Source organism: Amblyomma mixtum, chromosome 1 (assembly GCF_055824585.1).
Source record: "Amblyomma mixtum isolate Tamu chromosome 1, ASM5582458v1, whole genome shotgun sequence".
Taxonomy (NCBI): Eukaryota; Metazoa; Arthropoda; class Arachnida; order Ixodida; family Ixodidae; genus Amblyomma; species Amblyomma mixtum.
In genome coordinates, this window is record NC_143012.1 from 210,592,095 (window position 1) to 210,615,096 (window position 23,002).

Consider the following 23,002-nt stretch of genomic DNA (forward strand, 5'->3'; position numbering starts at 1 on the left):
TGCTTTCTCTTTGGTCGCGCTTATTTGGCAGCAGTTTCTTGGGATTTCGGACTCACTGCGACTGTTCCCGTTGGTAGTTAAGTGGGTTGATTTTCTCCACCCTGAAGACAGAATTAAGTTGCAGCATTCAACATGACTAGGTTATTAAATAGCAGTAACAAAACCTTACTTGCTGCCGCGAATTTGAGGCTACCTTACATGTGACAAGTATGCGACTTGCGTATGCCAGTTTTTAAAGACTGTCATGCAAACATGAATAAGGAAAAATCTCTCCGTAGTATGTAAAGCGGCATTACGTATCTTTCTTTCTGCTCGTACTAAGGTTGATTTGTGGGCTCTCCGTCCTTATCGTCATGCTTCAGCAATCCCATGATCCTCTTATGTACTGTTAAATAGAATTCAGCGCAAAAAAAAAAGAGACAAGGGACAAAGAAAGAGAGACAGAGACGTTCACGAGCGCTTGTGAACGTCTCTGTGTCTCTTTCTTTGTCCCTTGTCTCTTTTTTTTTGCGCTGAATACTATTTAACATGCTTCACCAACTAGCCCGGCAGCTTGCTCTCCTGAACACTTATGTACTCCTCTCCTGCTGCAGCCCGTATCTTTTTTCTGAGCATGCAGCAATAGGCTCACTAAATGTGGAAGAAATATTCACAGATCAAATAACTACTGACGGTCCTGCTTTGTTTTTGCAGCTCTGTTAAACTTAAATATATAACCCTGGAGGTTAACATATTTCAAGCAAGCGATTAATATAGATTCTCCTAATAGAGCACTCGAGGATTACAACTCGGTGTGTCCCATGAGGGGCGTAAGAAGTCTTTCTTTATGCTTGTATCTGCGCTGTACACGGCCCGATGAGGACCAAGGAGCAGGGGTCTGGTAACGTGGCTGTTTTCCTACCATTGATCTCTACGTATGAGTAGGCCCGATGGAAAGGTAGTATTTTTCTTGGCACGCTGGTTGCGACTCCAGCTCAACTAATTGAAAAATTGTGCTACTGCTCAGAGTGCTCCTACTCCATCATCGTTAGTCCCTCGCGTTAACACCTGCCTTGAAACCCACATTGAAGAATCTGTGCAGGGTACGACTTCAATAAGGGTGGGGTTACTCACGTGGAGGCTTTTATTCTTTCATTATTTTCTCCCTTTGCTTGTTCAGGTCTCCGCAGGGCGGGCCTTCAGTCCCCTTTATCTCAGAGTGTATGAGCCAAGGAGAATTGGAACAACCTCATTTACAATCCCCTAGGTACGGTTGAGGAAAAAGCATTGCATATGCATGCCATCATAATCAGCCAGACGAACGCAGTTCGTTTTAATCTGAACATTTTGACAATATTTCTTCGACTGGGACGCGAACTGGACTGCAAAAAAATTAATACTCTGAAAAGAAGTTTCATGATCAAAAAACCAGCACTTCGAGGACGTCTTGCCTTCTTCTTCAGGGGGGACAAGTTATAGAGACCAACGATGTGCTTTTAGGCCTTATTCTGGTCTGCTACCTGTCTAGTGAAGGTCATGTTGCCAGATGTAGTATTGTCACGGTTATGTTTATCGCAAGAATATTAAAGTGAGAGGGGCTCATGAACATCTATCCTCTGGCTACACACACTAGCCTCTGGCTATGGGTTCAGTCAGTGTTTTGGTAATTTGTATGGCAAAAGTAGAAATAAAATGAATGAATGAATGAATGAATGAATGAATGAATGAATGAATGAATGAATGAATGAATGAATGAATGAATGAAATGCAGGAAATTGATTTGGGAGGAACACTCGGTGGAGAGGAAAGAAAAATCATGGCCTGTTAGGGTAACCGAGTAGATTCTAGGGGAAAATTCCCCAATCAAGTGTGGTCGAGTGCAAGTCTGGGTAATTAAACTCTCAAATTTGTTGCTATATGATGCTCGCTGCTGGCGTAGCCCGCTTCTAAATGAAGCTATTTGGAATGCAAGCATTTGTACTGCACTACAGGACCACTTGCTGACAGCGCCACTTACAGTATACAGTACCATACTGTGAACGCCGTGTTGGGTCTGTGGTTATAGGGATTGGCTTCTAATCCAACAATGCGGGTTCGATCCAGTAAACTGTGGAAGCATTTCGATGCATGCGAAATGCCAGAGGCCCTTGTGTTCTGCGATGTCAGTGCACATGAATTAACCCCAGGGGGTCCAAATCATCCAGAAACTTCCACCACGGCGTCCCTGATAGCATTGGTCACTTTGAGACATTAAACCCCATAGACTAGCACTGTACCAAACCAAGCAGTACAGTGCAGTACTAAATTTTAGTGCGGTCGATGGAACTTGGCTAGTGATGATTGTGATTTTTGTGTAGAAAGTAGCGCATCGCCTAAAGTTCACCTTGCTTCCAGCACATCGTCAAAGTGCATTCACGTTTCGCCTGTCATGTCCGTTTTATGCTGTTCGCTCTACTATCCAGATGTAAATTTGTCTATTTTGCGCCGAAATTTACAGTGAAAAGTTATTTCGCGTAATTATTCTTCAACTTTTTTTCTCACTGCATCACTCAGTTATTTACCGTGAACTATAAAAGGTCTGCTAGCGACTTCTAATGATTATCAATGAGCAAATGCAGTGAATTCTTACAAAATGCTTTTACTCAATAATGAAAGAAATGCCGAACTGGCACTTACGTAAAAAGATCATTTTCATTTCGTTCCACTATTCAACACACAATGGGGCTCATTCACATCCGGAAAAATACTAAACAATAAATGAATTTTTGGCACTCGTAATTCGTAGTGTTATATTAAATGTCCACACTTCAAAAAATACCTTGCTGTTCTCTCGAACACCGAAACAAGATGATGGTTCTTTCTATGTTGGTTTCGGAAGTCAAGAAAATACGTCCCATCACCTTTTGTCCCGAAGATAACACGTTAACAAATAAAACACCTTAGTGTCGGCCTGTGTGCTACGTTGAGTCTTCTCTTCTTTCAGGTTACACGAAATATATAGAAACCAAAGCCAGCCTGGTGGATTTTATTGTCATGTAAGTTATATGTGCTGCCCTAGAACACCCTTTTATTTGGCTTGCGTGGTTGCAAACAACAATAGCCAATGTAAGTTTGCAGAGGTATGTGAAATTCAGTTCATGTAGTGTCTATTAATTAAAGTTCTAGCCCCACAAGTATATGCATGTTTCATGAAGAGAGCTCTTGTACACCTTTTCTTTTTTTCTGGAGACATATATTCGTTCCTTTTCTTTTTTGTCTTTTCATGCCCTTTCTCTTTTTGGGAGGCTCACTGCAAGAAAGAGAAAGGAAATCAAGTTTCCCCGATCGCGGCCACTATTGCTATCCAGCTACCTTTTCAACGGCACACTCGCAATATTTAATTTCAGTAAAGGATGTATCGACATTATAAAGGTCTCGGAGAGTGGGATCGGTCTCTTTCCTGTAGTGCGCTTTCACTGCTTTGCTCTTTTTTTTCTTTCTTTATTTTTTCGATTACTCCAATACTCCTGTTCATATAGATAGCATCAATGCATGAAGGTGGGGTCTCGCACGCAAGAACACCTGGAACAACCCGGACAAAGCACCTAAAAGCAGCAGACAATGAGAAGGGATCCAAAATAAATAAATGTCAGAGAAGGGTGGCAGGTGAGCTATTTAGAACCCTTTGAAAGGTAAAGTTGCAAAAATTGGTGATTAAACGACTCGATGAAATAACTTTGCAAGAAGGTTTGCCATTTCGTTCGTGAAATAATGCATGGAAATTGTGCGAAACGTTGCATGGACGGTGCTGAAGAATTTTGCTGTTGTATGCTGAAGAAAACTGCGCCTTGTGTTCGCATCAATACGAAGTGAATGGTAAGATGAAAATACAGCACGACAGATGAAGATAATTATGGCGCAAGGCATGCTGTAGCGGATTGGCCTTTTAACTAAAGCAATTACTGTTTTAGCTTCACAACACACCTAATAGAAGACCCTGGATGGCGAGACATTGCAGGAACTAATGTTGTTTTTTTTTTGTGATGATAATTTCAGCATAGCAGCAATAAGGATGCATCGTAACACTAAGAAGAGAAAAACGTCATGTAAGAAGTATGTTTTCACGACAAGAACGCTCTTTTATAGAATGAGATATCATAGCCTTGTGGATGTGTTAAAAGGTCCAAATCAATTTTTTAGTTGCTTGCATATGAACAAGATGAGTGCCGCATCTCTTTTTTTGTTTCACTTTGTCAGTTGGGAAATTTATTTTGCCCAACACACCTACGCGCAACCATGCATTTTTTTTTTATTTTCTGCATAGCTCTTAACACCCATCGCACCTTTGTAATCCCACGGCAATTTGATGAGAACGTAGATATCTTCAGCAAAGCAGGTAATTATTAGCGTTTGTTGACCGCTGTACATTTTAGACGAGCAAAAGATTTTAGTCGAAATGATTCAGACTGTTCAGCACGAAGGTGGTGTTTTTGCGCGATACTTCAGAAGCGATTTCTTCGTTAAAATGGCTGAAACTTCTTTGCGGAGGGTGACAGTTGTCACAACAAAGTGAGAATTTTGGCCAGTTGGCTCTTTTGTGCATAATACTTACGCTACACTTCTTTTTTGCCTCTCTTAAAAATAATAAACTTACACTAAAGTCGGTTAATCTGGAAAGTACACAAGCTGCTTTTTTACTACACGGGTACTCACGAAAGGTACTTGTCGCTATGCACTCACAAGGCTAAATATTTGAAAAGAGATGCGTGCATTGCAATATACACCTGGAGATCCTGCTGCCTTTTCCAGATACACCTGAAGACTATGCAGTAAACTTCCGTTGCTGTCGCTCTTATGCCGCCGGGGAAGAATCGACGCTACCACGGTCTAGGCGTCATCTTCAAACACCTGTTGAGGGACACGCTTGGCTCCCGCCTGTAAAGCACAAACAGAACAAAAGTGTGAAGGAAGGAAAGAGCGAGATCACACTGTTGAAGGTACTGCGCGCTTGGAAGCAAGGTTAGGAGATGGGAGTACCGCTGGTGGCGGCCATGGTAGGCGGTGTTGCGAGCGCATGGTTTGGCTTGGTGAAGAACCCTGCGAGTGCGTGCCTTCCTTCTCTTCCCTCGCACTTCGCCACGGGCTCGGTGGATGTTTCGCAGGATGTAAAAAAAGAAGCCATCAATTCTCTCGTGAAATGAATCAGAAGATACCTGCTTGCCTGAACAAAGTCTTTCTGTCCATTTGCATCGCTTGTTGTATCCGACTTCCTCTCCTAATTCTGACTCTGTCATCATCTTATTTAGCCGAGTGCAGTACCATTCTGCTTGTAACGGAAGGACCGGCTTTGCAGGCGTGAAAGACATGAAAAAAAAACACAGCAGCAGCGCGAAGCTTGCTTTTCCAGGCGGGGAAAGAAAAAAAAAGTACACGACTGTCGGGAGGCTATACACCGCAGCAGACACAGGACAGAGGGAGGTGACGACTCCTCCTTCTGTCCTGTGTCTACTGCTGTGTATATCCTCCTGAAGGCTCACCAACTGGCCTACACATCTACCCTCCTAAGTTACACGACTCTTCCATGAGAAACGAGCTCGGATAGAAGTTCATGAACACAAGTGCTTCAAAAATGGCTTTCTGTTACCTAGTCTTCATAGGAAGGCGAACCTGTTATCGAATCTTAACAAAGTATGGCAGTTGCTATTACCGTTAGCTACCACCCAAAGGTTTCACATGCTTCATCTCGTTCAAGAGAGCTGCGCGAGTGGTTATCAAGTAATAACGATGCGGAGACAAGCTCGGATTGCCGACCCGTATTTACCGCATGAATCATGCGCTTTGGAGCCCTCGTTGCAAAAACGCATCTTCTCTCATCGCTTGAACCGCGCGGCCAGTGATGCCTCCCGAACATCGGTGACCGCTCTGGGCAATAGTTAAATAATCCGCCGTCTTATGCGCGGAGCAATGGGGAAATTGGGTGTGCTTTGTTTAGACTTACTGTGACCATGACTTTGCAGTGACTTCGGTTTTCTCTTTTTTATTATTATTATTTATTCCGCAGACTGCACGCTGTGGTTTTGCTGTCTGCCTGCGACTAACTTTTACTGTGATGAGCTTTTTGTTTTCTCTTCTTTTGAGTTTTTTACTGCTATTTTTTTCGCTTAATTTTTTTTCCTTGAAACATTTACTTCTTTTTCATTTATCTTGAATTGGCGTTAAGCCTGGCAATGCATTGCAGGTCCAGGCACCCTCTCTCTTTCTTTTGTTTTTTTTTTTACCTTTTCTGAGAGGACTAATAAAAGGGTAAAAGGGTGAGCCAGGTACCGACAGCAAGAAAAGCAGCGAGAGGAGATTTTGGCGTGCCGCCTCCTCTGCCTCCTCTTCTTTGACCCCTTCTGCCGCTTTCACATCGATCGGCTTTGAACTGCAGCTATATCGCTGCAGTTAATAGACGGCTTAGAATCCAAAAGTTGATATATACACCGGAGGTCGGGAAGCATATAATCGGGCAGTGAAAATAAACAACATGCTAAATCAAATGTGTGCATTGTTGATATTTGCTATTTTCCTGTAGTGTTATGTTTATTAGATGAATTTCGTCGCGACGCTCTCACCCGACTTGAAACTAATCAGCCAGACATAAAAAAAAGTAGAGCTTTATCCTGTCGCCCAGTGTAAGTGCAAGAATTTAACGCCTGGGAAGAGCGGCGTACTACATTCTAGAACTCATACAAGATTATATAGGTGTGCTTTTATAATCAGTCTCGGCCCGGCATTAAAGGGAAACTAGCTACAAACAGAAGTTGGTCCGCATTTAAAGGGTGCTGCGTTGAAATCAAAATTCAAAACTTTAACGGATTTTGCTGATATCTGAAATGACGCTACACCGCCTAGCTATTACTTCAAAACGATGGTAAGCCGCCCTTCTTGGTAGGAACGTTCTCAGTTTCAATGGACTGGCAGGGAAGAGTTTTGCATTCAATTTTCCAGATGATAAATGCGTCTTTTTCTACCGGACAAACAACCACATAACCGTAAAGAGCCGGATAGTCAGTTTTTGGCAGGAAGCAACAATCGAATGGGTCTTGTCAAGAGGCCGCGTTGACCCGCCTTTATTCTCTGATTTCTATTCTTTTACTCGAGTGCGACCGCCTTTCCAACAGTTATTCTGCATCATATCACCGGTACCGTCAATCCGTCAAGCGCCTCTTTGCTCTGGAGTCCTGCCCGTGTCGCATTCCACGTTGTGAAGTTGTTTGGACGCTCTCCAGTTATCCAGCTCCTCAACTGGCTGCAACAGCAGTACTGCCTCTGAACACACGTATGAAGACGCAAGAGGATAATGAAACGCGTGAAACATGGCACGAGGCGGTGGGTCACACGCGCTGATGATAATGAGTTATGAGCGTCCTCTTTCCTTCCGTGCAATTGTTGCCACTATTTGTTTCCACACCCACTGCCACTATTTTCTGCACCAAATGCCAGAGCCGTCAGAGAATGCCAGCTGTCGCTATTATAGCACTTGATTTTCATCTCAGGCAATAATCATGAAAACCACATGAACGTAAACAAACCTGCATATGAAAGAACTCGACCTTTCACTCACACTGATAAGTGAAGAGAAAATAGCCCGCTCGAAGCAGTAAACCACTAATTACCGAAAACATGCTCCCTAGGTTTTGCGAGGCGAAAGAACTTCGCAGGTCTAATTTCTAGCTGCCTGCACTGCCAACACGGGCTTTGAGAGGGCAAACAAAACATTAGTGGTCTTGTTTTCCCAGAAGAAAAAAAAAAGCACAATTTCTGCTCGTAGAACGTGTCGCCTGAAGCCGTTGTTACAGCTATGCTCTGCGTCCCTGCTACACGGTAATTACGACGCGCAAGTTTTGTACATGGCGCTCAACTAATGAAGAGAAACAATGTATGAGAAACGCCGCGGCAACACGCTGAAGCATTTGCAGCCAGCTTTTGAAGCTACCATGAAGCAAAAAGATGAAAAAGTGCTTGACTCCTCTGTTATCTGATTTTTTGAGAAGGAAAATACGGGTGAGCTTCTTCCTTGTGTTCTTCTTTTCTCTGAAGCATAACACAGGTGTCTCTTGATAGGTGCTGTTTTCTGCCCTCTGCAGCGTGTAAACAACTGCTTTTTAAAGCTGGTAAAGCAAATAAATCAGTTTCTTAGTGCAGATAATGTATTGCCTAATAAAACTCTAGAGAACAGGCTCCCCGAGCATCCCAACGCTAACACAATAACGCTAATTTTTACTATTGCGATTAAATAGCCATGCCATCTGGAAAGAACACAGGAGGTCGGCCTGCGATAAGGCGCCTCATAGGCGTTCTCCAAGGCGCGGGACTAGTCGTGGAAAGATCACTATAACACCTAGCAGCACCTGAGTTCTCATTGTCACCAGCAGCTATTTTCTCAAGGAACAATTTATACAGCTTATACTTACAATCTAGCTCAGGGTATTCTAACCATGCAAAAGAATGTATTGCGTTTATACCTCACAGTAGTAATTAATGAATAGGCTTTACGTTCAAAATCTGCATCTTTAGACATAATACATGTGGAAATATTTCTACCAGATGGTGCTATTAAATCAGCATTGAAATCAGAGTACGCTGGCGCGAACACATAACAGCAGATAAATGCTAAACCGCTGATTAACTGTTTTGGATCATTCATTTTGTGAGGCATTCCAGCAGATACCCAGCACAACTCGCAAGTACAGCTTCTTCACAACGACACCGTATATGTGGTTATGGTTTTAACCCTTGATAATGTCTGTGGTGCCTCTAATATGCTAGGAAAGGGCGTTTAAAGGCACTCCTTCATAGCATATTACTCGAAGAAGTGCGCTTTGAAACTCATGGGAACCTTTTCGCGCAACTTTTTGTTGCAGTGTGATAGATGTTGCGGGGGCTCAACAGTGGGGAGCTGCATGCCGGCTGTTAGAGACACAGGAGTTTAAGTCTTCGATAGAACTTCGTATGTTTGAAGTTCATTTGCATAAACTGACTTCCATCGCACACAGAGACATTTATTAACTAGCCTGCATTTCAATGTGCTCGCAACAACGAAACCTTGATACGGGGAACTAATGTTCAACAGCAAACACCTTGATTACACTGATTCTGCGCCGCTCATGGAAGCTGTCGTTTTACGAGCTACAATAAAAAATATTTAATGGAGTGCTCTGGGGGTGATGCTGCATTACATATGCTAGCCTCATTAACTAAAAAAAGCTGTTTTGAAATTTGGATTGTAATGTTCAGCTAAGCACAGCTCTGAGAAGAGCAGCTTTTCCGAACGAAAAGTATATTGAATCAAAACATTGAGACCAATACTAATTTACGAGTTAAAGCAACACTTGTTTGCTACCACAGCTCATGGCTCTGAGTGCATTCCATTACTTTACCAGCCAATTAACAGTAAGGCGAATCAATATATGTATGCCTCACTCGATTAAACAAGTGATCATGCCTGAAATTTAGAGCTCTTGATTTCAGTTTTTAATTAGTGTCTTGTTCAAACAGTACAATTACACTCACCACAAGACTGTTGGCTTTTCACAAACCAGCTATAATTGGCGGTGGTAGGGTAAGGGTGGAAGGGTGGAAATTTACTGCAGTTTTAAATTCTATGCTGCTAGAGTTTCTATTTTGTTTTGTTTTTTTAACTTTGTTGGCATAATGTGACCCCTGCAGGCTCTGCACAAAATCAGCTGGAAACTGCTTTGAAAGGCCGTTCACTTTAAGCGCATGATACCGAGTCTGAAGGAAGCAATTTTTTCTCGTCCCTTTATTTGGTTGTAACTCGATAGGAAAGTGTATGCATTGATGTGACCCGTTTAGGTGAATACTCATTGCTTCGAGAGACAGATCAATTGCAAAATGTTCGTCTGTGTGTTAACATTGCAGCAAATATTGGTCTGTAATCAATTGTTGCCACAATGTTTTAGTTTGGTTTTTCTTTTCTGGAGTTTAACGTCACAAAGCGACTCAAGCTATTAAGGACGCCATAGTGGAGGGCTGCGGAAATTTCGACCACCTGGGGTTCATTACAGTTCACTGACATCGCATAGTAAGCATTTCTTAGATGGAATTTACATGCAGGGTCTAAAATACCGCTATTGTTTAAAGCCAGCAAGTTTACACCACTCACAAAACAACTCAAGCTTATACACTGACTAGCGTCGGTCACCCTCAATAATTTCGAATTTGCCTTAATGTTCTAATTGGCTGACTGTTAATAACAGTTCAGTTATTGAATCTTTCAATATAGATAATTCACACACAGTATTATTCCTTCAAAATAGCTTTGTGCTTAAAACCTCAAGGAAGCGTGATGAAGAACCATAATATAGATTTCAATAGACTTCGTTCAAATCGTACAGAAACGCGGCCGTAATGTAGTAAAGCGCATTTGAATATGACCTTTCTAAACCTCATTTACATCATATCTAAATCTGACAACTTGGTTTCGTTAAAAGAATTAATTCAGCTTTTAAGATTAGGCTTTGTGACATTTAGCTGCTGGTTCTCTGAAAGTAAGAAAATGCATGGTGATTACTAATCCGAGATAGCGCGGATGATGAGTGCTAGCTGGGCCGGCGTGAGCGTCTGAATCTTGCTGTCGGTCAGGGTAGCTTTTGCTTGCAGAGCCCGGATCTGAGGAATCTGGCACCGGTTATGGGCGGCTTCGGGCTCGCAGGCCCTGAGCTCGAGATACTGGTGGAATCCGGGGTTGAGGGCGCTTTAGTGGATGCAAAACGTAGTCCATCTTCGGGCTCTTCGCACCATGTAATCATTTCTGTGCTAGAACTAACTTCGTTGTGAGTGCATCAGAAAACAGCGCAATGCCAGAGGCATGGATGCGTACGCACATGCACGTTGTAGTCGCGCAATCTAGTTCCAAGGCGTTACGAAGCGTCTTACTTCAATACCTTACCCAACCTGATGACAATAAAGTTAAGGTGAAGCACAGGCTTAATACACGGTGCCGTCACGTGAGCAGCGGACGCAAAATGACTACGAACACCAACCCCAATAGGATCATGCCTCTGCTGGAGACGGTCACTCTAATAACCAGCGCTGCAAATGAGGGACAAGCGACAATCGCAAGTCCCTGTTTACGTGTGAAGATGGTTTATTATCCAAGCAGCCGCAAGGTATAACCATGTAGGAGAGAAAAAAAGTTTTTATTTCAAAGTTTTAGCGCAGCGAGAGCCTGTCAAGGGCCGTGTGCTCAAGTGATGTACAATTGGCCGAATCTTTAGCTGGCCTACATGAGGGCCGCTTTTTCGGCGCTCCCCCGCTTTACGACGAAGCAAACTTGAGGAAAGCTCAATATTAAGCACGGGCTTAGTTAGCTTGTGTTTAAATTTCATATTTCCGCGTTTGCTCTGTCATAAGCTACAGGAACACGGAAAACGCAACCGTCATTCCTGCCAGCTAAAGATTTGGCCGACTGTACTAATATATTTCGTGGTAGTCCGTACGTAAGCCAGTATTTTTGCGTGTCTCAAAACCGAACACTTTCGGCTCTCACCCATGCCATATTGTGTGGAGTATCTTGAACCTTGTCACCTGTTTTTGGTTTCGTTTACAAGCTAGTGTGTACTTCTTAGCATATCCTCGCTTTACCTAACAAGGTTAGGAAGATTTTCGGTTGTAATAAGATGGCGGAAAAGCGTAATCTAAAAACCAGGCATTCTATTTGATTATTAAATTCAAAAACGGTTGGTTTTGCGGAATAAAGACATCAGTTTCAGGCGAAAGGAGAGTTTCGTTCAGTCGCTTCACTTCTGCAATATAGAAGCACAGCGGCGTGAAATAAATGCTATAAAAACACACTCAGTGGTCTTCTCATATAGATTCATGTGTTTTTTGTTTGTCCTAAAGGCCTCCGCGGCTTAAATTTGTCCATGTGCTAGCTCAGTCGTCAGTCTTTATATATTCAGATCTAGTTTTCTTATTTGTGTGAAGAGATTCGCGACTTGAAATGATTGTCTTTTCAGAAACTCTTCCAATATCAGCAGACAAATGCTACGAGTGCTTGGGTCAGACGCTGGAGTGACTGCCTCAAATAAGCTCTGCTTAGGACTAGCTCCAGTTTGCGCACTTGTGTTCTGAGAAGGCAGGAGAAAGAAATGAATGTACAGGTGTCCAGCTTGCACCGCCTATCGGCAAAACAGGCACATTTTGCTGGTAGCAGGAGAACATTGCTAAACCATGAGTAGTTCACGTCAGCTCAGTGGATAAAAAAAATTAACTCCCACAGAAATAAGAGGATAAAAAAATGGCTGAGGCTTAACTTGGTTAAGCCTGGAGAATGCGAAGCATCATCGTGTCGCGTAATTTGGAGGCGCACAACCACAGCGACGGCGCGAGGTGGGCCCCCGTTTCTCCACTGTCGTGACGTCATCGTGTCACGTGGTGTGACGTCATGTATCACGTGATTTGGAGGCGCACAACCACAGCGACGGCGCGAGGTGGGCCCCGTTTCTCCACTGTCGTGACGTGATCGTGTCACGTGGTGTGACGTCATGTATCACGTGATTTGGAGGCGCACAACCACAGCGACGGCGCGAGGTGGGCCCCCGTTTCTCTACTGTCTTGACGTCATCGTGTCACGTGGTGTGACGTCATGTATCACGTGATTTGGAGGCGCATAACTACGGTGAAGGGCTGAAGTGGTAGCTAAAGTAGTATGCTTCGCATAAAAAGAACTAAAGTCCACAGAGTGGTTACCAATGTGCAGCACGAGGCTAAGGAGCAGCTTTTTGGGGGCAGTGAATACATTATCGTTTATTCATTATTATTAGCATTTGTGTCTGGTACTGTGCTCGTGACGACGCGATGCTGTCACCATTGCCATCATTGTGTTCGGAGACTTCTGCGTGGCGCTTTCCCATGGTGACGTCATGCATGACGTAACTGTATGACGTAACTGCATGCCGACTTAACGGCCTGGCACTGGGAAAGGTCGATGCCGACACCGCAGCACCCATCGAAGCGCCTTCAAAGGCGGTCGCTTGAAAACGACAGGTTTTCAAATAACGGAAAGCTTTATACATGCCGAAGGTGCATAAATATCAGAAAACGGCTAGGTTATACACGGACGCCGTAATATTGCCAGCTTAACTGACATTTTTTTAAAAACATTCAATAGAGAGGCACTTAGCAAGAACATTTATAAAGCCTCAAAAGTGCAATCTTACCCACTGCGGTGGGTCAGTGGCTTTAGCATTCGGCAGCTAATCAGAAAGGCGCAGGTTCGATGGCGGCTGAGGCGGCCGTATTTCGGTGAAGGTAAAATACAAAATTGCCCCCGTTCTGTGCAAGGTCAGTGCACGTTACAGAACAACAGGTGATCCAAATTATGGCTAAGCCGTACACTACGATGCCCCACATAGCCCATGCGTCGCTTTCGGAAGTTAAACTCTACATTTTACAACTTGCCAAGGTTAAATCAAGACGAAGCCAAAGAGAACGCAAAGGCGGCCAGTTTAGTTAACAACCATGCATCCCAATAGTCCGGTGCTGCTTCCAGATTTAACAGCGTCCGTACGGCGAGAATACAATGATTGCAAGGGTGCTTCGTGCCATCCATCGCCGTTCTCTGCCAGATTTATAAGGTAGGGCCCGCGGAGCCTAGCCGGATCGCAATATCAATGCACTACCTGGAGTTGGGTCGGTGTATTAGTGGTCGCACATCCTCAAAATTACTTTTTATTTATGCTGCTGAGGAGACAAGGGCACGAAAAGGAGGTGTTGTTTATGTCATACATATTAAGCAAATCAGTAGACTGAATGTAAAGAACGCAGTATTACAATATTTGTATTTTTTTATGTTTATAATATCGATCAATATAGAATAAGTGGTGTAATGAACATATGGCTGAAAAACAATTGACTAGAAATAAGATACCGCTTCTCAGATGTGTTCCTTTAGCGAATTTACAGCGATGTTTCTGGTTATTTCATGCTTCATGAAGGTATCTTAAATTTTAATTTCAATTTATTCTTTATTTATTACAAAGCGACTGCTCAGCTTCTATGATATAATTCGGTAAAGTATGTTGTACGTGCTTATGTAATTCCTTCATTACAGGTTGCATAAACTGAAGTCAAACCCACACCCAATAGCAAGACGGCCATCCCTTGATGACTCGCTGGGAAACTGTTTGACTTATTCGGGAAATGAAGCAAAGCTCTGCCTACGACGACGACGAAACACAACCTTAGGCAGGCTTTAGAGAAGAGAAAGCAATCCTCATATAGATTTTGCTGAGTGAGCGAGAACCTGTCGAAAGCAATATTAAACGTCGAAGACATACGGATGGGGCTCAAAAGCGCGTTCCTAGGCCAAGCAGGAGAGAGCGACGTACGCTCGTGTGGTTTGAGCGACGGCTTAGTCTGCCCGAGCGTTTACTCATCTGAGCAAAGCTCAGTTGGACACGCTTCGCGAACTGAGATAGAACCGCTTCCGCGCTGAGTAATTCGACCAATAAAGCTGACTTCCAGAGTATGTAGAGGGAGAAGAAAGGAATGAAGGCAAACAGACAAAATGAGAGTCCAGCCATGGAAGTAAGAACGCAGTGTAAGTTTTCTTGTGCACATCAAAGAATTTGCATGGAACTGTCGAGAGAAGGAAAAAAGATTGGCTGATGCTTAGCTTGGTTAAGCCCGGTAATTGCGAAAGCAATTTCCCCTGGCTGCGCCTAGGTTGGCTGGTGGTGTGTCTTGGTGGTGACTTAGTGAGGGTTGTGTTATCAAAGTTAATTAATGACGCTTAAGCTTCGCCTTTAGGAGTGGAATGCGCCAGCGTGTTGTAGCGCTGCCAGGCAGTCCACGGAACGCCACCACCCGTTCGGCGCGATGCCTTGCCCTTTGAACGCAACGCTTTTTGAGGAAAGGAAATGGCGCAGTAATTCTCTGTCATCTCGGTGGACACCCGAACCGCACCGTACAGGAAGGGAGGAACGCCACCATCCGTTCGGCGCGATGCCTTGCCCTTTGAACGCAACGCTTTTTGAGGAAAGGAAATGGCGCAGTAATTCTCTGTCATCTCGGTGGACACCCAAACCGCACCGTACAGGAAGAGGAGAACGCCACCACCCGTTCGGCGCGATGCCTTGCCCTTTGAACGCAACGCTTTTTGAGGAAAGGAAATGGCGCAGTAATTCTCTGTCATCTCGGTGGACACCCGAACCGCACCGTACAGGAAGGGAGGAACGCCACTACCCGTCCGGCGCGATGCCTTGCCCTTTGAACGCAATGCTTTTTGAGGAAAGGAAATGGCGCAGTAATTCTCTGTCATCTCGGTGGACACCCGAACCGCACCGTACAGGAAGGGAGGAACGCCACCATCCGTTCGGCGCGATGCCTTGCCCTTTGAAAGCAAGGCTAATAGCCCTGGTTGCGCCTGGTTTGGCTGGTCACGTAGAGCGAGCGCCTCCCCCACGGCAGCGGCGCGTGGAGGATTCCCTGGGACGATGGCGACGAGCCGAGTTGAGAGGGCCGCTTTTCCACAGCTGGTATGACGTCACAAATAGGTCACGCTAAAGGTCAATGATGAATTCTTTGGGACGACGGCAAAGAGCGGAAACCTCGAGCAGCATTGCTTTCGCAATAAAAGAAAACTTAGAGATGTGGCTATTTTTACGCAAGGCTCACGTTGGAGTAGAGGACGCCCACGTTCTGCAAAACTAACAGTCCACAGGCAAAGGCTCGACTTTGGCATTAGTCATCTAATTTCCAGCCATTAATCCGGAATTTTTGTCTGACGGTGTGTTTTCATTTCTAGTTTTGCAGCTCAGCGCCGTTGCAGGGAAAAAGAGGAAGGCCTCGACTCAAACGCCCGCGCGCGCGCATACGCACACACACACGCACACGCGCACACACACACACACACACACACACACACACACACACACACACACACACACACACACACACACACACACACACACACACACGCACACGCACGCACACACACACACACACACGCTCACGCACACGCACGCACACGCACGCATGCACGCGCGCGCACACACACACACACGCACGCACGCACGCACACACACACACACACACACGTACACACACGCACACACGCGCGCGCGCACACGCACAACATGTATTAAATTAAATAGTTTCCAGGTTTCCAGTACATAGTTTGCTGCCTCTGTCAAATCCTTCTACCACATCACCGCAATGGCTCAGTGCTTGTACGTGGCGCTCGGCTGATGGCTTGAAAAAAAAAGCGGGTTCGATCCCGGCCGCGGCGGTCGAATTTTGATGGAGACGAAATTCTAGAAGCCCGCGTATTGTGCGATGTCAGCGCCCGTTAAAGAACCCCAGGTGGTCGAAACTTACGGAGCCCTTTACTACGGCGTCCCTCATTGCAGGGACTGCAGGGGTTTCAGGGCTTGGAAAAAACGGTCACACCTCCAGCTCTACCTGCAGTCCCTAGGTGACATGCCGGCACTCGTTGCCCTGCAGGAGCCCGGCATAGATGCTAAATTATCAGGCTACAGCACCTTTCAGGGGGGCCCCTCTACGTGCATCCTGGTGAATAAGGCTTACACCGGGGTTCAGGTCGACTTAGACTTGAGTACCGAGCAAGAATATACAATGGTCCGGGTACTGCCTCTCAGACGCCGCGACCCGTCAATACATATCCTCAACATATACTGCCCTCCGCATAAGCCGCGCGTAACTTTTAATGAAATCTTCCTTCGCGCGATAAAAATGGCAGCCAAAGAGCCTCTAGTGATCGTTGGAGACTTCAATGCTCCCAGCCTTCATTGGGGCTACCACTTCGAACAGGCAAGAGGACGTAAGCTGGCGGAGCTCATCTCCACCCTCAGCCTCACGTTGCTCACGGACCCGGCGTATCCCACCCGAGTGGGGAATTCGGTAACCCGCGACACGTGTCCAGACCTTTCTCTCGTCAAAAATGCTAGAGCGGCTGCTTGGGAGAACTTGGGAGATTCTCTAGGCAGCGATCACCTCCTTCTCCGGATTACACTCATGGCGAAGGCAGCGCGCAAAAAATGGGGTCAGGCCAAGCTGACCGATTGGCACAAATTCCGAAATCACACTATCCCTCCCGTACTATTTTCCGGCGGCTACGCGGAGTGGGCTAACCACATATACAACATTCAGAAACAACACGTCACAACACTACAAACCACCGAAGAGATCCCCGCAGTGGACACCCACCTCCTGCATTTGTGGGAGGCGCGCCGGAGCTTAACTAAACGGTGGAAAAAGCAGAAAACTAATCGCAAATTACGCGACCGCATAGTCAAACTCACAGAGCAAGCTGCAGCGTATGCTGCCGAACTCTCAGATTCAAATTGGATAGCACGCTGCGACGCCGCAGCTAATCAGATGAGCTCGAAGGGGACGTGGCGTCTCTTTCGCAGTCTAATCGACCCCTCTCAAACGAGAGGGGAGACGCAAAAGCAGCTCCGGCGGGCTCTGCAAGGGTATCAAGGTACGACGGCGCAACTTGCGGACACTCTGTGCGACAGATATCTTTGTCGTACGGAGGACCCGCCTGGGCCTGAGTACATGTACTCTGGCAGGCCTAATGAAACACTTGATGCCCCTTTTGAGTTGCACGACCTTAAGGCGGCCTTAGCAAAAATGCGCCGGGGTACGGCTCCGGGACGGGATCACATAACAGTGAACCTGTTGGCGAACCTACCGGACTCAGCCTACCTCCATTTATTAGAATACATCAACCAGATCTGGGACGGTCGTCCACTCCCTCCCGAGTGGAAAACGTCACTTGTGACGTTTATCCCTAAAACAGGTAAGGCCGTGAATACGGACAACCTGAGGCCCATATCACTGACCTCATGTGCGGGCAAGCTTATGGAGACGATGGTTCGGGATCGCCTCTCTCCATACCTGGAGAGTAAGGGCTTCTTTGCAGTTACCATGTTCGGGTTTCGCCCCCACATGTCTGCACAGGATGTCCTTCTCCAGCTGCACAGGGATGTAATACGACCCACAACTATGCAACACAATGACAAAGCCATCCTCGCCCTTGATCTGAAAGGAGCTTTCGACAATGTTAAACACGGAAGCATCCTGGCCAACTTGAGTTCTACCGATTGTGGGGCTAGGGCCTACGCGTATGTAAGAGATTTCTTGACTAATCGCCAGGCCTTTCTTCGGATTGAGGGCGAGGAATACGGCCCTTACATGATGGGAACACGGGGTACACCTCAGGGAGCGGTGTTATCACCGCTCCTGTTCAACATAGCTATGATGCACCTCCCAAGCCAACTGGCCCGGGTGGAAGGCATTCAACACGCGTTGTATGCAGATGACATTACAATTTGGACCACTGAGGGGAGCCTTGGGGACATGGAGGCCCGCCTTCAGCAGGCCGCTTCCATAGTCGATGCGTATGCCATTGACTGTGGGCTCCAATGTGCTCCAGCGAAATCAGAGCTTTTGCATGTCAGAGCGAACCCAAAGGATAGGACAGCAATTCACATCTCTCTGTCAGGAGGTCCTATTAGAGAGGTGGAGGAGCTCCGTATTCTGGGCCTTTTCATTCACCACAGACTCAGACCGGACTCCACCATTCTGAAACTCAAGAGAGTAGGCGAACAGGTAGGGCGCATGATCCGCCGCGTTTCCAACAAGCGGGGCGGTCTGCGGGGCAGGGACGCGCTTCGGCTCGTCTATGCCTTCGTGACTAGCCGGATCCTCTACGCCGTGCCATATCTCCGCACTACTAAGCAAGACGAGGCGCGAATAGACGCTGTCATCCGCAAGGCAACTAAGCGAGCCCTGGATCTCCCGGTGGCTACCTCTAATGCCAAACTCAAGGCATTGGGGGTGCTAAACTCCTACCAGGAGCTGCGGGAGGCCCACCTCGTGAACCAATACACGCGGCTCATGCAGACGGCCCCTGGGCGCCGCCTGCTAAACCGCTTACACATCCAACACGACTGCACTCCAGAGGAGGCGGAGCGTATCCCAGTACTGTGGCGCCATATGCTCTGGGTCTCCCCGCTCCCCCGTAACATGGACACCGACATGCACGTAAACAGGCGACAAGCGCGGGCTCGGGCTCTTGAGAGACAACACGGCTCCCGACCCGGTGTATATTATGTAGACGTAGCAGGCCCATCGCCCACGGGATTTTACACGGCCGCTGTCGTTCACCAGGAAATGCACGTTGATGGACTCTCTTTTCGAGCCCCGAATTCAATGCGAGCCGAGGAAGTAGCGATAGCGCTTGCTGCCGCCCACGCCAATTCGAGAATCATCATTACGGACTCCCGAAAAGCATGTGATCATTACTTGGCAGGGGAGATCTCCCCCTTAGCTGCTTGCATTCTAAGACGGACTGCCACTGATCCAACACCCAAAAGAATCATTTGGGCTCCTGGCCACCAGGGCTTACGAGGTAATGAGGCCGCTGACGCGGCTGCCCGAGCGCTTACTCACCGGGCTCCTCATCCCAGCTCTTCTGGCTCGGAGACTAACCAGCCGCTGCTGCGATTCAAGGAAATTATAACGCATTATAGCGACATCCACCGCCTTTTCCCGGCCCCTGCAAAGGGGCTGAGTAAGACGGAGGAGCGAACTTTAAGGCGCCTGCAGACAGGTACTCTACTCTGTCCTGCAATCTTAAAGCATTACGATCCTAACACGGATGGGCGATGCCCACACTGTGGGGAGACCTGTGATATCTTCCACATGGTGTGGGCATGTACTCAAAATCCCCACCTCCCCCCTTCCCCTACCCCTTCCAGAGAGGCATGGGAGACTGCCCTTCTCAACTGCTCCTCGCTTGAGTCCCAAAGGGCTCTGGTGAAACGGGCTAGAGACGGGGCATTGTCATGCGGTGTCCCGGACTAGGGACGCCGACCATGTAGCGTGGCCACTCTGTGGCTCCCAAACTCTATTTCAGAAATTAAAAGTTTTCACCACCACCACCACCAGTCGATTTACGACGTTAAGGGGACAGGGCAAGCAAAAATCTGAAAAAAAAATCAATTTTTCGTTTTGTTCTAAATATGAAAGTACATTTTTTTCTGCATCATTTGATGTATTACACTTCATACTGTGCAATTTATATCAACCTGAAAAAGCTATCTGAAAGCAAAGCGGTTAGCGACACACCCACCCTCTTTAGGAGCGGTGTGTCTTCTGCGCTTTCACTAAAAACTAAAAAACGCAAAACGTTCCTAATTTTAGCTGAAGGAGCAAGCTCTCTGGCAACCATCCAAGCTCTCTGGCAACCATCCAGAACCCAAACGAGCCCTTCAACAATGTCGTATGGGAGCGTGCTCCAAAAAGTCTTTGTGGGCTTACAGAGTTTGAACATTACTACATTAGATGCTGTTCTGACCTTCAGCGATGGCGCCATCACAAGAACTAAAGTTCTTGAGGCATGCGGACTAAGTACGGGCAGCAACATTGTCCGCTGGCTGAAGCAAGTCGATCGGCGACGAGTCTACTTCGCTGATCGAGCTACGCTGCAAGTGACAAAACAGGCGCGAGAAGATACACGGCAGGAAAAGAAGCGCCAAGTAGACCTAGATGTTGACTATGCAGCTGGTGCCTACTGAATAAATTGGTCAGAATCACTTGGATAAGTCGAAATATTGTTATTGAAGGTTTTGTTTACTTTAAACTCAGTTTTCTAAAAACAAGATTTTTTTCCTGTGCATACAGTACATATATGTGGCAATTTACTATACCAAGACTATCAACGTGCCTATAACATTTTTTATTTTAAAGTAAAAATGTGTACACAATTTGGTCATGATTAGTATGTAGAACGTAAAAAAATCACTAATCATTTCATTTCTCGTATAACAAAATTTCTAATGCAGCGGCCAGAAGATGAAATTCTGAACAAAATGAAGTAAATATCTTGCCGCTATCTTTATCAGTTGCTGGGCAAAGTGCACCAGAATATGCCCTAAAATAATTGCGAAAGATGAGGCTTACCCTCTTCTCTTGAACACCTACAAATCAAACCAAATTATCCTACCATTGGCCCCGGAAGTGCCTTCTCTATGCTGCCGCCCCGTCAAATTTTACATTTCTGGCTAAACACCGAGCCGAAAATCACCGAGTTAAAGGGTCACTTTCTCTGTCGCCGAAACACAATTGAGTGCAGTGCATGCATGAGGCAAACTTTGTGCTATGACAGTCCACGTTAAAGAACCCCAGGTGGTCGAAATTTCCGGAGCCCTTGACTGCGGCGTCCCTCATAGCCTGAGTGGCTTTGGGACGTTAAGCCCCTATAAACCATAAACTAAACAAGTTTGCTATTTTTAAACATGGAGCGTACTTTACAAGTGGCCCATCTTCTACTCATAAATGCAGGAGGATCTTAAAATCATAAATGCAGCACAAGAATCATCATGTGTTAAGGATTAGTACGTTCTTTTAGAAGATTTTGTCATGATTTATATTTGTTGGAAAGCTTCGCTGGCAGCAGGTACCTGCAGTTGCAAAAGTTTACAATCCACCGTAACGTTTATTTCAATAGCGCATGGACTGCAGACTTCCGCAACAGACGGTTCCCACGGCAGTTGCCCTGTCCACACATAGCTTCCCACAGAAAAGGATATTTGCCTTACAGAAGGCGAATACAATTTCCAGGTAAAGTGATAATAATAACTTTACTCCTCAAGGGTTGCAAGGTGAGAGATTACATGAGGGAGTGGACGTTGCAAGGGAAAAAAAATAAAAATCACGAAGAATTGTTATTAATGGCGGCTCAAGTGTCAATGGCTTAACGATGGTAGAACCTTCGGTGGGCACACCGTTCCTCTGGTCTAGTATAAAAAAAATGCTTTAGTGTATATATTGCGTCTTCGACACAGTTAAAAGATCACAGTCGAAGAAAATGCGCTTTCTTTAGTACATGATGATCAGACACTGCCTGAATAAAGCAACCACCCTTCTTTTTGTATTCAATACACACATGCTAAAACCGAACAGGACATGAGCGCTCATATTTACTGCAAAAACATTTTTCATAAACTTTTGCCCATTATGGATTATTCACACACGCCAGTACTCTGCTCTGGACACACAGCACAAACAAGGAAAGATCCCAGTTTGCGGCGGCCGCTCAGCAGGGTAGCATTTACCGACGGCAGTTAAACGTGAAATGTCAAAACAGACGCAAAACCCACTGAGGGGAGGACGATTATACGGCTCAAGAGTTTCAGCGCTCTATTTGCGACGCACGCAAACGACCTGCTCCGCCGCTAGAGATGCCTTCTGCTGCAACGCACCATGTTTATCTCCCAGAAATGAAACGCTGAATACGTTGAAATATTACTAACGTCCTTCCACCTCGTGTGTCTAGGCAGACGCTTTCACAAACGATGTGCGCCCGCTCGACGAGTGTCTGTTAACAAGAAGTTATTACTGTCGTTCCCAATTTCTAGGCAGCCACAGCAGGCCACACTAAAAGTAAAAATGCAAGCATCATTCGCTCAACCTAAAAATAGCATCTGCAGCGGCGGTTGTTGATGTGCATCTCGTTACCTGCGAGAAACGGTCACCTCCTGGCTATTTTCACGGTGCTGGAGCCTGGGTGATCATTCAAAATTCATAACTTCACTCTGAATTCTGTACCGCGGGCAGAGGCATGCGTTTTCAGGCATCGTAAAGGCAGTTATCCTGGGCGTCGCAACAACGACGCAGGTCATGTTTGGAGTCAAATTTTTACCCCGCTGAATTTTTTGGCACTGCGTCGCGGCTTTTACACTTGTTTTAATGTAGCTAGATTTTAAAAATTTCCGCAGTCATGCATAGCTGCCACGTGCATTCTCTTGTGTTTCGTTTGTTTTTCTATAATCACCTGAGAGATGAATTATTTTCCTGTGTACAGAAATAGAAAGGCAAAACAATCGAGGAAAGGAGTGGGAGAGGCGGGCGAGCATGTTTAAAACACGGCATACCAAAGTAAATCTGGTGTTTAAAGCGCTAGCTATCATGCTGATGAAGAAGTTTGTCATGACTATATGTACAT

At 46.0% G+C, this 23,002-nt stretch overlaps 1 long non-coding RNA gene across 1 annotated transcript in view; it reads left to right on the forward strand.

The window, feature by feature from the left end:
- The window catches only part of LOC149370771 (uncharacterized), a 204,984-nt gene extending 190,174 nt beyond the window's left edge, over positions 1 to 14,810 (forward strand). Inside the window, exon 3 of the long non-coding RNA XR_016286205.1 lies at positions 14,078 to 14,810. This is a non-coding gene — a long non-coding RNA (uncharacterized LOC149370771). The remainder of the gene's footprint in view (positions 1 to 14,077) is intronic.
- The last annotated feature ends 8,192 nt before the right edge of the window (positions 14,811 to 23,002 follow it).